The 15466-nt window shown below is 59.3% G+C and overlaps 1 long non-coding RNA gene across 1 annotated transcript; it reads right to left on the reverse strand.

The window, feature by feature from the left end:
* Window positions 1-207: 207 nt before the first annotated feature.
* Window positions 208-1330, reverse strand: LOC120325060. The gene is made up of 2 exons (XR_005566871.1): window positions 1156-1330; window positions 208-479 (listed from the first exon to the last, which is right to left on the reverse strand). It is a non-coding gene; the product is annotated as an uncharacterized LOC120325060 (long non-coding RNA).
* Window positions 1331-15466: the final 14136 nt, after the last annotated feature.

The following is a 15466-nucleotide window of genomic DNA, read 5'->3' on the forward strand; positions in this document are numbered from 1 at the left end:
TGAGGTCTGTGAGCCCCTGGATGCAAGGGGGACATGGACCACCCAACCTGTCCCCTTGGGGACACCTGGGTGCTGTGTGACCCCAGACTCCTGCCCTGGTGTGGGTGCAGATGCTCCTGGGTGCTGGTGCACCAAGCTCATTCTGTTTGGAAAGAGCATGTCCTGTACAGGATCAGAGGGCAAAAATCATCCAACTAATTCAGTAAGTGCAGGTGATTATCTTTAATTAGAGAAAGAGAGAGGTGTGAAGGGGGGGGAGGCTTCCAGGCTCAAGGAGATGCTGAGTTGGTTATCCTGGTTGTGGAGCCTGGGATTGTGGAGCCTCCGGCCGCCTTGGCTCCTGCTGAGCACCTGATCCTCACTCTGGAAAACATCTCTAATTGCAGCAGAAACCTTGAGAGCTGCCGGTGATTGCATCCAAGGGTTCATAAGGCAGGAAGCAAATTCGGGAGAGAGCTGCGATATTGCTTCAAAGAAAACTAAAAAAAAAAAAAAAACAAAAGAGAAAAAGAGCAGAGATGGGAAAAGGTAAAGTCAGCCCGGCAGCTCCACACTCCCTGTTTTTTGTGGAGATAAATAATTGAGCCATGCTGGGGGACCTTCAGCTTTCTGAAAGCACACCCCAGCATGGAGCTGCATGGTGCCAATGGCATTGCTTCCCCTGGATCCCGATGGATCTCCAGGCAAAGGGGCCAGGACGTGCCCCGGGATGGGTTTGCTACTGGTGATGCAGCACATACCTGTGCCCTGGATGGTTCTGGCAATGCCGGTGTGCTGGGGTCCCCAGAGCCACTGCTCAGCCCCACCCGCTGCCACCCCATCCCAGCAAACGGTGTCACCACGCCGTGGTGTCACCCCCTGATCCATCTGAAGGAGCAGGAGGCGCGGGAGGAACCCGCCCCGCTCCAGACAGGCCCATTAACCCAGCGCACGCTGTTATTTCTCTAAGGTGTAATTAAATTTAATTGTCAATTACGCAGTGACAATGTGGAATCGGCACAACCCCCGCCCGCCCCCCGCTCCCCCCGGAGCTGCCAGCGGGTCCCAGCGCCGGGACCCCCCCGTGTCCCCAGTCCCTGATCGCCCAAGAACCGGGAGGCTGCGGCTCTTCACGCTGCTCTGCTTCCTGCTTCCTCACAAGAGCTGAAATCTGACCTTTTTTAATATACAGGGCTGCGATTCCGGAGCCGGGAGCTGCTCTGGGAGGGAAAGGTGGGAGAGTGAGATGGAAGGGGGGGAAGAAGCATTGGAGGCTCCCAGCGGGGTCGGGTGGGCGGCACTGCGGTCCCCACCAAGGGCTGGGGTGAGCCCCTGGCAGGGATGCTCCGGGAACATCGCTGGGATGTAGGAGCCTGTCCCGTTGTCAGAGGGATGAAGGACGGGAGGCAGAGATGGAAAACTGCCTGTCTAGAAATCAATGGAATTGTCACGCGTTGGGAGCGGGGCTGGGCAGGGCGAGCGTGCCTGGAAATCGCTGCCGTGTGCGGCGCCGCCGCGGCCCCGATAATTGCGCTTTTCTTCTCTCCCTTTCTTTCCCTTTCTCCCGCTGCGCTGCAATAATTGGGAGCTGTCGCCCGGCTCATCCGCTCGGCTCCGGGCGGTAGCGCTGCAATTAGCCAGCGGCTCTGTAATGAGGCCTTCACGGCCGCGCGCTCGGGGCTCGCTGCAGTGACTCAGCCCCGCCCCTGTTCCAGTTCCATCCCTGTTCCCATCCCCATCCCAGCCTTGTCCCCATCACCATCCCATCCCCACCTCATCCCATGGGCAATCCATTCCCACTCCCACCTCATCTCGTTTGCATTCCATCTGATTCCCATCCCGTTCCCATCCATGTCCCATCACCTGCCCTGTGCCTATCTCCATCCTATTCTTGTTCCCATCCTCATCCCTATCCCAACCCCTTCCACATCCCATCCCATTCCCATCCCAATCTCATCCCATTCCATCCCATTCCCATCTCCATTCCTATCCTCATCCTCATCCTATCCCCATTCCCATCCCATCCTATCCCACCCCCATTCCCATCCCATCCCTATCCCAGGACATGGTGCACCACCTGGATTGGCTCCCAGCACCGGGCCATGCCCGGCACTGTTGAGGCCATGGGTGCCATGACCTACTTTCCTGAGCAAAACCCTCTCCACCAGCATTCCGGAGTCAGCTCCTGCCTGGGAGCAGGAGTGTCAGGCCGTGGCTCCCAGGGAACTTCCTAACAAATGCTCACAATAACATAATTATGGGAGAAATAATAAATGTGTCAGTCCTGCAGGCAGGAATTTCCAGGGAGTGGGGAGCTGTGCCGCCGTGGCCGCAGGTGCTCACCCTGCGTGGAATTAACCGGGAAAACCCCTCCCCAGCCCCCAGCCTGGGCATTACTGATGAACCTCCTGAGGCAGGGGTGACCTACGGGCTCTCCTGCCTCTCTTTTTCTTTGGATTTCTTCCTTGGAGCTGCCATGGATTGGTGGGATGGGAAGGGAACGGGAAGGCACGGGTTGTGATGTGGTGGGATGGGTTGGGATAGGCTGGGGTGGGATGGTGTTTAGGGCATGGCACCCTCCCTCCCCTCCATCCCACAGGGCACCAGCCCCGGGTCACACCACAGCCCCACAGCCCTGGTGAGCTCTGGCACAGGTGGGCACCAGCTCTGTCCCTCCTTCCAGCAGCTTGAGGGTCCCACTACCGGGAAGAGCAGTTGGATGCCACTTTATAAATTATCATCTCCTGTTCTGGATGGAGTTTAACCTCCCCAGCTTCTGCCCAGGGATTTATTACCGGTCCCATTTCCTGCAGCAATAACTCACCGGGCTCTCTTCCAGAGGGAACTCCTGCCTGCAGACAGGGCTGGGGGCTGTGGACCCCTGCCTGCATCACTGATGGGACTGGGACAGGGGTGGGCACAGGAACAGGGGTGGCTTCGTCCATGAAACCCCCACCCCCGAGGCCCTTGGCTCAGCTGTGCTCCCACACAGACCCAACAGCCGAGGGATTTTCAATCCCCAAAGGATTTTCTTAATTAGGAGACTTCACAACCCGCTATCGCACCCACTCAGCTCTGCTCTTCAAAGGCTCTGCCCACCCCCCCGCCGCAGCACCCGCGGTGGCACCGGCACCACAGCAAGGAGGGGACATGGACCCTCTGCCCAGCCCCTGTGCGAGGATCCAACCCCCTGGGGCTGAGCTGGGATGGGGAGGCCGAAGCTGCTCCTGCCCCTGGAGTTTGTTCCCCTAGCGAGGTGGGTGCTGAGGTGGTGGAGAACTTTGGGGCTGGGTTTATGATCCCCCTGAGAGGGGGATGCGCCGTCGCCTTCCGTCCCCCTGCTCTGTCCCTCCTGTCCCAAGTGGGGACATTCCTGCCTGGTGGCCTCATGACAACACCCTCCCTGGCACCTCCAAATGGGTTTGGTTTGATCCCAGGGCTGTCCATGGGATCGGGAGTGGACATATTGGCCATACCTGTGCCAAAACTGTGCCATACATGCTGTACCCACCCTACCTGCACCGTACCCACTGTACCTGCTCCATCCCTGCAGGATCCACGCTGTACCCACTATCCCTCTTCCATACCTGCCATACCTGTGCCATACCCACGATACCTGTGCCATATCCACCATGCCTGTGCCATACCCACCATGCCTGTGCTGTACTCATGCCACACCCATCATACCTGTGCTGTACCTGTGCCACAGCTGCCGTACCCGCTCTGTACCCTCCACACCTGTGCCGTACCCGTCTCACCTGTGCCGTACCTGCTCTCCCTCCTGCAGCAGCCTCACGTAGGCGTGGGCGTGTTCCCCGCAGCGAGGGACTGATCCCCGCTGCTCCGTTTGTGAGATGGTGTAATCCCACAGAGCCGTCTCCGTAATATCCCAAACTAAGTCACTCATTCTTGCCAAAAATCCAATAAAGAGCTCAGGCCTCCTCCATAGGCAGATAAAGCTCAGATTAACGGGGCTGCCGAGATAAAAAAAAAAAAAAAAAAAAAAAAAAGAGAGAAAAAGGAGGAAACGCTGGGAAAATGAGCACGGGATGGAGAGGAGACTCCTGCCACCTTCTCCTTTCCCAAGGCTGCTGCAGCTCAGGGTTTTATTACAAAAAGCCACCTAAGTATTACAGACTAATCCCTAAATCCCAGCCTAGTAAAATATGGAATGGATTTTGTAAATTGTGCCCTTTACAAAGCTGATTGAACTTTTTTTCCTCCCTTTTCTTCTCCTTCCCCCTCCTTTCCCAGGGGATCTTTTCTCTCCTTGGAGACCACGATGTCTTTTGGTGTCCATGTCCCGTCCCTGCTCCTTCTCCAGCTGGACCCTCCTGGTCCCAGTTTGGAGCTGCTCAATGGTGGGAGTGACATGGTGGTGAGCCTGGATCATGGTGGGGATAATCCAATGGGATGAGATAGGATAGAGAACTGGATGAGGTGGGGATAGGATGGGTAAGGAGATGCTGTAAGGGACGGGGAAGGGAAAAGGGAAGGGGATGGGGAGGAGGAAAGGAATGGAAAAGTGGATGGGGATAGGGAAGGGGATGGGAATGGGGTGAGAATGGGAAAGGGCAAAGGAGTGAGGATGCAGAGCGTTCCAATGGTCCTGTGGCTGGAGCTGGTCATCTGTGTCACGTCCTCCTGGCAGCTGGCTGCACAGGGTTGGGAATGCGGCTGTGGGAAACCCCCTTCTCCTCAACTCGGCCTGATTTTAGGGCTTTCTGCCCTCCCTGGAGTTGCCTGAGGCGTTTTGGGGCCAGTGGTGGACACAGTGCTCTGGGTCCCCTTGGGAATGGGTGTCACTGAGGCAGGAGCACCCACCTTCCCCTTGCTGTATCAGGACCACCCTGAGCCAGCAGGGCTGGAGGCAGGATCTGGGGGAGGCTGCTGGGGTCAGACAGGGACTGTGTTGTCCTTGGCTCCTCCTTGGAGGCTGCAGAGGGGCTGGGCTGCCTGGCCAGGCTCTAAATCCGGGTGTCAGCTATGGAGGGTTGGTCTGTCCCCTCTGCATGGTCGGGGTCTGCAGAGTGTCACCAGCCTGCACGGTGCCTGTCCAAGCACCCCTGGGCTCCTCGGGATGCTGGGATGCTCCTTGGGGCTGGAAGGGGCTGTCGAACCTGGAACTGGGATTTCACACCCCCATCCCTCCGGGATGAGCAGCACAGCCCAACGCCGAGGACCCTGTTTGTGCGCAGGAGGGGGATAAACTTGGGCACGACTTTCCTTCCTCCAGCATGATTTCCTGTTTTTTTACATTAGAGCAAGATGTTGCTGGCAAAATGTTCTCCCTTCCCTGTTTTTCCATCAAATTATTCTGCAGAGGAACATCTGGCAGCAGCTCACAAACGGGCTATTCCCGCCTGTCACGGTGGCGATGCCGATTCCCAGCACCGGCCAGGGGCAGCTGGAAAATGCCACCTGCCACCACGGTGCCTGTCATCCTGTGCCGCCAGGCAACACAGGGGACAGCGAGGACGGGCACCCAGCAGCATCATGCCTGGCGTAGCAAACCAGGAACTGGGGAGAGGAGAAACAGCTGCCACGTCTTTCCTTTGACTTCGTTCCACCCTGAGCTGCTGTTTCCTTTGGTCTGAGGGTAATGCTGAGGCTGACAGAGACCTGGGATCAGATCCCAGCTCTGAGCCGGGCTCCCAGCCCTCAGCAGCTGGAGCCACGTCCGGATCCCTGCGTGGGCTCAGATCCTGAGCAGCACTGGCGTTTGGGGGGTGATGTGCATCAAAGCCCCCCAGCCCGGCCCAGGCTGAGCTCTCGCTGGTTCTTGCTGCAGGACAGCAGTGGCAGGGCCATGCCTCAGTTTCCCCAACACCAAACAGCACTAGTGGGAGCCATCCAGCCCTTCCTTCCCTCCTGCAACCCATCCTGGCGATGCAACACGGGCGTTACTGCTTGGAGCCGGTGCTGGAGGATGTTAGGTGGTAACCATGGTAACGACCAGGTTTCTCTTTCCTTGCCCTTGCCAGTCACCTTGAGATGCCACCTCATCCTGGTCACCAGCCGGGCACGTCATGTCCCCTCACGCAGCTCCCACCGTCAGTCCCTGAGCTGTCCTGGTGCACGTGGCAGCAGGATACAGTGCTGGTGATCCCCACCACAGTCCAGGGGCTGGATCCAGGCTTCCAGCACCACCCAGGGATCCCCTCACCACAGGGATTGATGGAGGAGGGACCCCCACACGTCCCCACTGCCGTGTCCCCAGTTCTGGCATTGTCCCTTCCTCCCATGCACCGGCCGCGCGCCGGCAAAGGGATGCCCTTTGAGGCTCTCACAAGCACATCTGCCGCGTGCTTATTCCCCCGATCAGCAGGCCCCGGCCTGCCGAATATCTCTCGGAGGGCCGCCCATTCCAATCACTTATTTAATTTTTTGTTGTTTTATTTCCCTCCCGTCTGCTCCTTCCCTGCCGGAGCCACGATTCATGTCAGACACGCTCCGCACCGGGGGCTCTGCTGCCGCAAGCCAGGGCGCTGCTGGAGGGTGCTCCTGGTGCTGTGGAGGGGCTGGGGGGGTCCCGGGGCTCTGGTGGGTGCAGTGCCATTAGAGGCTCCTCGTGTCCCTCCCCAGAGCCAGGACAAGCCCTTATTTCTCCAGCAGTGTGGGTGAAATTGGGGAAATCCGGGCTGTCGGCTGCTCTGGTGGGGTCTGTGCGAGTGGGGAGGGGTTGGGGTGCTGCAGCCCCCGGGGAGAATCCCGGTGTCCCCACACCTCCAGCTGTGCCTCTGCTGCTCTGGGAGCCCTATGGAGAGTGGATACCCTGGCACATGTCTCTGGACAGCAGGGCTTGCCAGCGGGGTATCCCTGGGGTGGGCACCCACGGCCATGGGCAGCCCCCAGGCCTGGAGGTGCCTTTGCTCCGCAGGCTCCCGGCCCTTCTCCGCGCACGGGGGGTTAACTTGGCCACCTCCATGGAAGCAGAGACAGCCCCGGCGCTGAGCCAGCGCAGGAACCAGCCAGCTGGCTGCTGCCCCTCTCCTGGCTCCGGCGCTTGCCTGGCTCCGGCTCCGGCTCCGGCACATGCCTCCGGAGCAACGTGTCCGTGCAGCTCCCGCCAGCGCAGCCGCCCGGGACATGGCTCCATCTCTCCTGTCACCTCCCCAGCAGCACCACGGGGTCCCACCGTGGGGTCCAGCATCTCCCTTAGCCCAGGGATCATGAAGGTGAAGGCATCCACAGGCAAAAGGCCACGGAGAAAACACCGTGCCCTCCGTGTGCCCTCGGGGATGCGCGGTGTCCCTGTGCCCTCCGTCACCCTGGCACAGCACACGCCGCCCGTGCCCACTGCCACTGCACCACTCCGAGGCTGCATCCCCCGTCCTCCTCCCCTGCAGGAACACATGGCACCACGTCCTCTAATAATTGCTTCATTACGGGCTAATTACTGCAATTAGCTGAGCAGAGCTCCAGTGAGCGCCCGCTGGCCTGCCCATGGTGAGTCACCTCCCTCCAGCCCCGGGCACTGGGTGTGGCACAGATGGACCCGGGGATGCTCCACCTGGATCAGGAGGATCCAGCTTGGCACCCTGAGGGTGCTCAGTCCCTTGGGGACTCTGATAGGAGCACAGGGATGGGGGTCTGTGTTTGTTGGACCCCCAGAGCTGACTTGGCCATCTCCATCCCTGTCCTGGGAGAGGCACCAAGAGTTTGCCACGGGATGGGCACATACCAATGTCCCATGGCCATGTGTGGTACCGGTCCTACAGCTCCACTGTGGGGTTGGAGGCATCCAACACCAAGGGATTGCAGTTTTCTGATGACCTTTAATGGCTTTTCTCATCTTCCTGGCTCCTGGCACCAGTGCAGAAGCCCCCAGCAGCTCCGTGGAGCAGGGCTGGGAAGGTGCTGACAGCTCCAACCGCTCATCCATGTTTTGCCTTCAAATCCTCCCCAGACCTCCTGTACACACAAGAGATGAGAAACAGAGGCAGCTCTAGCTCTGGCACTCCAGACTGGGGTGTCTCCCCTCTTGCACTGCTCAGTGCTGGAAGCTGTGCTGGCCCTGGTGGGCCAAGCAGCCCAGAGGCCACAGCGATGGGCACATCCACCCTCAGCTCTTGGGAAGGGCTGGCAAAGCTGTTCTACCCAGCGGGAAGGGGATCCCAGCCTGGGCAGAGACAGGATGGGCCCGGCAGGGCTGGAGGGGACACACGCACCGCAGAGTGGCTGCCATTGAACCCTCCCCTCTGCTGTCACACATTGTCACCACAGAGTGTGTAACTGGGACGTGCTGCAGCGCTGTGGTGTCCTGGGTCCCTCCAGCTCGGCTGGGGGCCACTGCGCTGGTGGGGACTGACCTGTAATGGGCTTATTCCTGTGGTCTGCCACAGGCTGCTCCCCCCAGGAATCACTGAGGGTGACATGAGCCGGGGGTGTGCTGCAGAACGGGGATCCCCCTCCCTGCCACTGCCTGGTGCTGCTGCAGGAGAGGGGGTGCAGTGAGTGCAGAGCGTCCTCTGCCTTCCCCCAAAACGGGCACAGCACGATGAGCAGGGCGGTGAGGGACGCACAGAGGACCCGTCCTTCACCATCACCTTGGTGTTGTCACCGTCCTGGCTCCACCGTGCCATCCAGCAGCTCTGGGACAGCGTGTCCCGTGCCGGTGGCTGCGCTCGGCTCCGCTGTCATTGTCACGGCCGCGCTCATGAATAAATGAAGTGCGAGCAAAGCGTCTGCCTAATGGCACGGTGACAAATGTGCACCAAAACCGGAGGGAGAAGGGAACAATTTGAGGAATTCAATTATTTAACAGCAGCTTGTTACTGGTATTGCACCGGGGAGCCCCTGCCAGCGCAGCCCCTGGCTCTGGTGGGGGGTCAGGGTGGGGGTCCTGGGGTGCTGTGGGGGGTGTTGGGGGTCGCAGCTCCAGGGGACAGGGACACACAGGGTGGGGTCTGCAGGAGCTGGTGGCCGGGCAAGGGCAGCGGGAGGGATTCATTCGCACCTCGGCTGGACTGGCAGTGCCCGCTCGGGAGGTGCAAATGGACTCAAACCCCCTTGTGCTCGGCCCAGTTGCTGGGGCTGGACGTGGCATGGGGCCTCATCCTGCTCAGCCCTGCACCTCACGGATCCAGCCCTGGTGATGCCATGGTTTAACGTCACACAAGTCAGGAACAGCCCTCACAGATGGGGGACTGGCATTTAAAATGGATTTAAATCAGTCCCATCCTCCCCACTACCCAGGGATGGGTGTCCCCGTGGCCTGGTCATGGTCACATCAGCATGGCACAGGGATAAGGGGCACCAGCTGCCTGTCCTTGCTGCCCTGCTGGATTCCTGTCCATGGGTAGCAGCAAGCTGGCAGCTCCGAGGGGTCCATTCCTCCCTTTTGGGGTCACGGGGACATCCAGCTCCATCCTGCACTGCAGCCAGCGCTCCCTCCCCGGGGCTGTGGGTGCCAGCAGCCGAGGCCAGCACGGATCAGTGCCCATCTCCCTCCCCAGGCAGCCGGTGGTGACAGATCCTGGCAGGGGACGGGAGCATGTGGATGGGGGCAGGCCCTGGCAGGGGCTGTGGGCTCTGCAGGCAGCTCCCCGTGCACGCCCCGCCGCTCGTGCTCTGCCTGGGGACCGTGTGCTCCGAGCTCCATATGCTGGAGGGGATGAGCTTTATTGATCCAGCCTCTTTTGGCTGCCGTCCAGGCCCGGCAGGGACTGGAGTTGAGATTCTGGGGTCTGGCACAGCATCCCTCCATCTCTCCTTGCCCTGCAGCTCCGTGGGGCAGGAGCAGACCTGGCTGAGTCCCTGTGGGATGCTGGCATCCTCCACTTGATCACTTAATCACCAAATCCAACGTGAGCGTGGCACAGGGTGCTGAGCATCATCCCCCCAGGCAGGGCAGTGTGTCCCTCCCCAGCTGGCCCGTGGTGACAGCCACTGCCCACCCCGTGCACAGGGGACACTGCTGTGAGTGTTTAGGGCCCTCGTGCCAAAAGCAGCCGGTGCCCCCCTGGCTGCAGAACTCCCAGCCCTGCCAGCAGCCTGGATGCTCTCAGGAATTCTCGGCCCTGACGGCAGCCAGAAGGAAGCTGCTGTTTGCCAGGGAGGCAGAGCCTGGCAGCGGGAGGTTGTGCCGCAGCCGGTGCCAAGCCGGGGAGCCGCGACGGTGAACAAGCCCCGGCTCATCCACAGGGCGTGTTCAGCGGGAAGAGCCGCGGCTTTGGATGCTGATGTCTGCCGAGCACGAACCTGCTGCTCCCTGCTCTGAGGGGGCAGGATCAGCACCGGGGTGTGGCTGTCTGGGAACCCTCTTGGCCAGTCCAGAGCACCCCACGGATCGGGTGCCAGCTCAGAGCCGCTCTGTCCCAGCCCTCCCTCCGCGGGGTCCCTGCGGAGCCGCAGCCAGCGGGTGGCTGTTCCGAGAGGAGAAAAATCGTGGCATCAATCCCGGCGGGAGCGGGAGCAGGGTGGTGATTTAGGTGACTGGTCACCGCCGTAACTGATGATGAGCTGTGAGCCGGGGAGAGAGAAATCAGGCGGTGACACCGGCTGGCATCTGCTCATACAGAGTCATCTGCACCCAGGGAGGGCATAAATCCCCCTCGGCACATCCCTGTGCTCCCGGGAGATGGGTTCGGAGGGGAGGCAGAGGTCTGGGTGTGAGTTATTGGCTGAGGAACATTGTGCCAGCTGGTGTGGGACCCCAAGGATGATGGGGCTCTGGTCTGGGACATCAGGGATGCTGGGACTCCAGTGTGGGACCCCAGGGATGACAGGATTCCATCACAGGATCCCAGGGATGCCGGGTCTCCAGTGTGGGACTCAGAGGTGACAGGGCTCTGGTGCGGGGCCCCAGGACTGTCAGGTCTCCAGTGTGAGAACTGGGGTGATGGGACTCCGGTGTGGGATCCCAGGATGCTGGGTCTCCATCATGGGACTGAGGGATGCTGGGTCTCCATCATGCAACCCAGGTCTCCAGCATGGGACCAGGGATGCTGGTCACCAGCATGGGACCCCAAGGATGTCAGGTCTCTGGTGTGGAATCCCAAGGACACCAGGTCTCCAGAGGGAGATCCCAGGGACACCTTGCACCATGCAGTCCCTCCTCTCCCTCCGAGCCCTTCCATCTCCCTTCACTCTCATTTACAAACAGCCCAAGACAAGGAAGGAGGAGGAAGAGGAGGCACCAGAGCCGTGTGTTTCATTCCTGCACACCTCTTCCCTGTGTGCCAGATGGGCAGAGGGAAATCACCCATCATTCTTTATCTGGAAGCGATATAATGTGGCAGAGCCACCTTCTCCTGGTGATTCCAGCTCCAGGGCAGGGGGCTGGGGCTGAGGGAACTTCAGAGAGACAGTACCCCTGCTCCCAGCCCCTCCCCATCCCCATCCCCCACCTCAGAAATGGGATCACAACCAGTGATCTTCCTCCATCCCCTCTCCCCTCTCTCCTAAGCCACCCTCCATCCCCGTGCCCTGGTGCTCACGTCCCTGAGCCCGACAAATGATTTACACAGACATGATGTACGACCCGCTTGCTCATCTAAGTTTTCCTTTAAATGAGGTGGGGTTTTTTTTGAAACAGCCTCACAAATCGATCCCCTGTCACCCATCCCCTGCTCCTGCTGTGGGTAACGGCAGGGAAATGGATCCCTGGGTCCTTGGGAGGAGCGGGGGCTCTTCCCTGTGTGTGTCTCCAGAGCCCCTCCGTGCACGTGTGGGGGGGTTTGTGCTACACGTGGCTGCACATCAGTATTTCGGAGTGTGTACCCTGGCTCTGGCTGTATATCTGGGTGTGCATGGCTTTATGACAACCGAAATGGAAAAGACAATTGGATGTCAAAACCTATCCGAGGAACCCATTTATACCCACAGACTTTTATGGGATTCCCACTGATTGATTCAAGCACCATAAAACTTCCCCCCAGCAGCTCCCACTCTTCACAGCCTTGGCTCTATAGGGGTGTGATTGACTCCTCTGCCTGTCCCCAGCATTCCTGTATGTGCAGCTTTTCCCCCAGATCCTTGTTGGAGCCCTTCCAGATCAGGGATGCAGCCGCTGTGCCATGCACTGTGCTGCTGGAGCATCCGGCGGGATGGGGGACAGGATCCTGCACCCTTTCCTTGGGATAATCTCTCCTCAGCCTCAGTTTTCCCTTCCCAGCTGGTTTTTCTCCTTGCAGAGGTGAACTTCACACTCTGCTGACGGTCTCCAAGTGACAGCCTTCGGTGCCACCAGCCCATTCCAGGCAGGAGCTGGGGTGCTTCTTGCTGTCCCCAGCAGGACAATCCATCATCCTGCACTGGTGCCACGTGGCAGTGGCACAGCCCTCGTGTGCCACCGTGGGAGCAGCTTCGGGAAGCCAAAAATCCATGTGTGGGCACAGCTCATCACCCCCAAACCCCAGCGAGGCTCTGGGACCCAAATCCCCATTTTTATCTGACCCCCCCATCCCCGTTTTTCCCCTTTATTCCCCTAAATCCTACTCAGACCCACCCAACACCCCATTTTTTTTGCTTTATTCCCCCAAATCCTAAGCAGACCCCAGAAATAAAGCACTTCTGGTTAGAAAAGAACGCAGTGTTTCCAGCTGGAAGGGATCTACACTGATCACCTCCCCACAGCCCTCCCAAAACTGGCCACAACCACCCTGAGCAGAGGATGTCCAGGGAACCTGGGCCAAGCAAGACCTCCTCTGCGCTCCCAAAAATAAAATAATTCCATGTCGGAAAGCTTTAAAAAGGAAATGGAAACCATAACGGAAAAGATGAGGAATAAAGGAGAAGAAATCTGAATGTAAAATAAATGAAAAGCATCGAAATGAAGGCTGTAATGGAGAAAGCACTGGCTGGAGCTGCAGGATGGGGGGGATGTCCCCGGGGAGGGCACGGCGGGGGCTGGAGCAGGTCACCGGTGTCACCAGGAGCCATCGAGGGACACAGAGCCCGGCACAGCCCACGGGGCTCCTCCCGTGGGTGTCGGGCCCCCGCGTGTCTGTGTTGGGGGGGTCTCTCCCGGAGGAAGGTGACGGGAAGACCTTCCCCACTATCCCCGGGGCTGCTGGCACGTGTCGGAGCGGCTCAGCCGGCAGTGCCCGCCAGCGCTCTCCTTTCCATGGCTGAGCACGCTGACCTTTCCCAGCGCTTCCCGGCTCAGCCTCCAGTCTCCGCTCCTGCCGGCTGAGGGATGCGCTGGGAGTGGGGAGAGGCTGCAGCCGAGCAGCCCCGGCCCCTTCCCCCCCTTCCCAGCCTCCCCCTCCCCAGCACTCACCCAGCACCTCTTCAAACTGAGACCTCCGGGGGTGTGTGGAGAACTTGGACACAATCAGGACACTGGAATTGCTGCACAGGGACAGACAGTGGGCGGCTGACAGTGTCCCTAATGTGTGACTGTGACACCAAGGAGTGATGGTGGCAGATGAGGGTGACAGGCAGAGTCTGGTCTTCCTGGTTCCTGGAGAATACAGAGGTCACTGCCAGGACTTCCAGAATTTGGGTTTGGTGCAGTCTTCCTGCCCCGCTTCCAGCTTTCAGAGCCCGCCTCCAGCCCAGCCCAGGGCACACCAGTTTCTCAGGGTGTCCCCCCACCACCCTGAAGGCCACTGAGGTCTCATCCTGGTGGCTTTTCCCCGTGGCAGCAAATCCTGGTTCCCCTGGGGCTGGGGCCGGGCTGCTCCATGTCAGCCCCCAGCCCGTGGCTGTCTCCCAGCACAGTGTGTCCCAGTGCCACGGGAAGGGCAGGCACACGCAGCTCCCTGTTCCGACATGTTCCCACCCCTCGTACAAAAGAGCTGCTCCTGGAATAAAGGATTTCAGAACCCGCTGTGCCTGTGTGGATAGAAACTCATTTATTTAATAGGCAGCAGTTTGGCTTTGTCATGTTCATTTAGTTTTTAATGACGCACAGTTGTGCCAATATTGATTTTAGCTTATAGGGACTCAAAAAATTTACTATCTGGAATTATCTGAAATGTAGGCGTTTTATCCGGCGGGCAGGAAGATGGATCTCTCCCGGCCTTGCTCCCGGCGTGGCAGTGGCACAAACCAGTTGGGAAGGGCTCAGTGTCACCCCATCCCAGTCTCCATCTCACCCGTGGTGGCAGCTGGACCTCACTTGGGGAAACTGAGGCATGAGGGGTGGTTCCCCAAGGTTTTTCCATGGGGTTGGGCTGGAAATTGGACCAGGAATTGGGTCTCTCCACCTCTATTCCATGAGGATGTTTGCTGTGGGAAGGAATGTACACGTGGAGCAGCACCACAGCACAGACCTGCCCCGTCACCCCCCACCCAACAGCCTCCTCCTTCTACAGGTAATGAGTCAGCAGCTCTCACGGGGTGACAAGTGACAGCAAATCCCATCGATGGCCCCTTGGAAGCAGAATTCCTCGGTGTGAACCAGCCCAAATCCATTTCCCGAGCACCTCTGTGCTCCCTGGGGTAACGTGGGTGATGTTTGGGGTGTGGTGACCCCCAGGAACACCCGGAGCCCCAGGGGGAGCAGAGCCGAGCTGGCTGGAGCAGCAAATCCAGCAGGTTGGGTGGGCTCAGCGTGGGGAGGGGGCTGGGCAGGAACCCTCCTGCCCATGTGCCCCCACTGCCCTGATCCCGACCCGACCATGGAATAATTCATTTTGAGGTTTGGCTGCTGCTAGAGGGATTGATTGAGGAGCTGGTAATTACATCACCCTAAAAGGCCCCTTGGGCTTTGTGGGAACACGAGTGGGGAAGGGAACAGCTGATTTTTAGGGTGGGACAGGCTTTGGGACCCCCACAGAGCCACGAATCCCTGTTCCCTTTGCTGGCCCTGCCAGGCACCGGATCACCCGCCGCAGCCTGAGCTCGGTGTCATCCATTATGCAAGTCTGTAAATATATTATTTACTATTTCCCCTATTTTCACTCATTATTTATCACCTGCAGGCAGGGCTGGAGCCCCCAGGCAGGATCCTGTCCCACTGCTGGGGAAGGGGCTCCCCCCTTCCCTCAGTAGCAGTGGAGGGGGTGGGAAGCTGTGGGTGGGGGCTCCAGGTACCCCCTGAGCACACCTGGAGGGGTTTAACCTGCAGGTGGATTAAATTGCTGGGTTAAAGCAGAGGAATTAAATGAGCCTGACCCAGCACAGGTGGGGTGAGGTGAGGATGATGGTTCTGTGGAGCTGCTCTGGGATGCTGGAGGTGCCCACCCTGTGCCAGGGTAAGGAGCTGCTGGACCTGCCCTTTTCCACGAGGGATAAGCCACGAGTAGTGCTGTCTGGGGACTGGTAAGATGGGCTTTGGGCTTATCTGCTTTTCTGATGCTTTTGTGGGGTTGGTTCTGCTGGCAGAAACCACAAGTTATGGGGTGTGAGCAGTGCCCAGGGCTGCTGTGGGCACCCACATGACTGTGTGTGCTTCAGGATGGTGATGGCAAAGTCAGAGGTGCTGGGAGAGCGTGAGCACATGTGATATATCCTCCTAAAAAGTGATCTGGTGTCCCCTCGAGTCCTTTTGGGTCTGGATTGTCCAAGAAACCGCCCCTTTTCTCTGAGCTTTGGA

Source organism: Pipra filicauda, unplaced genomic scaffold (genome assembly GCF_003945595.2).
Source record: "Pipra filicauda isolate LSUMZ 115617 unplaced genomic scaffold, ASM394559v2 scaffold80_size11013439_pilon, whole genome shotgun sequence".
Taxonomy (NCBI): Eukaryota; Metazoa; Chordata; class Aves; order Passeriformes; family Pipridae; genus Pipra; species Pipra filicauda.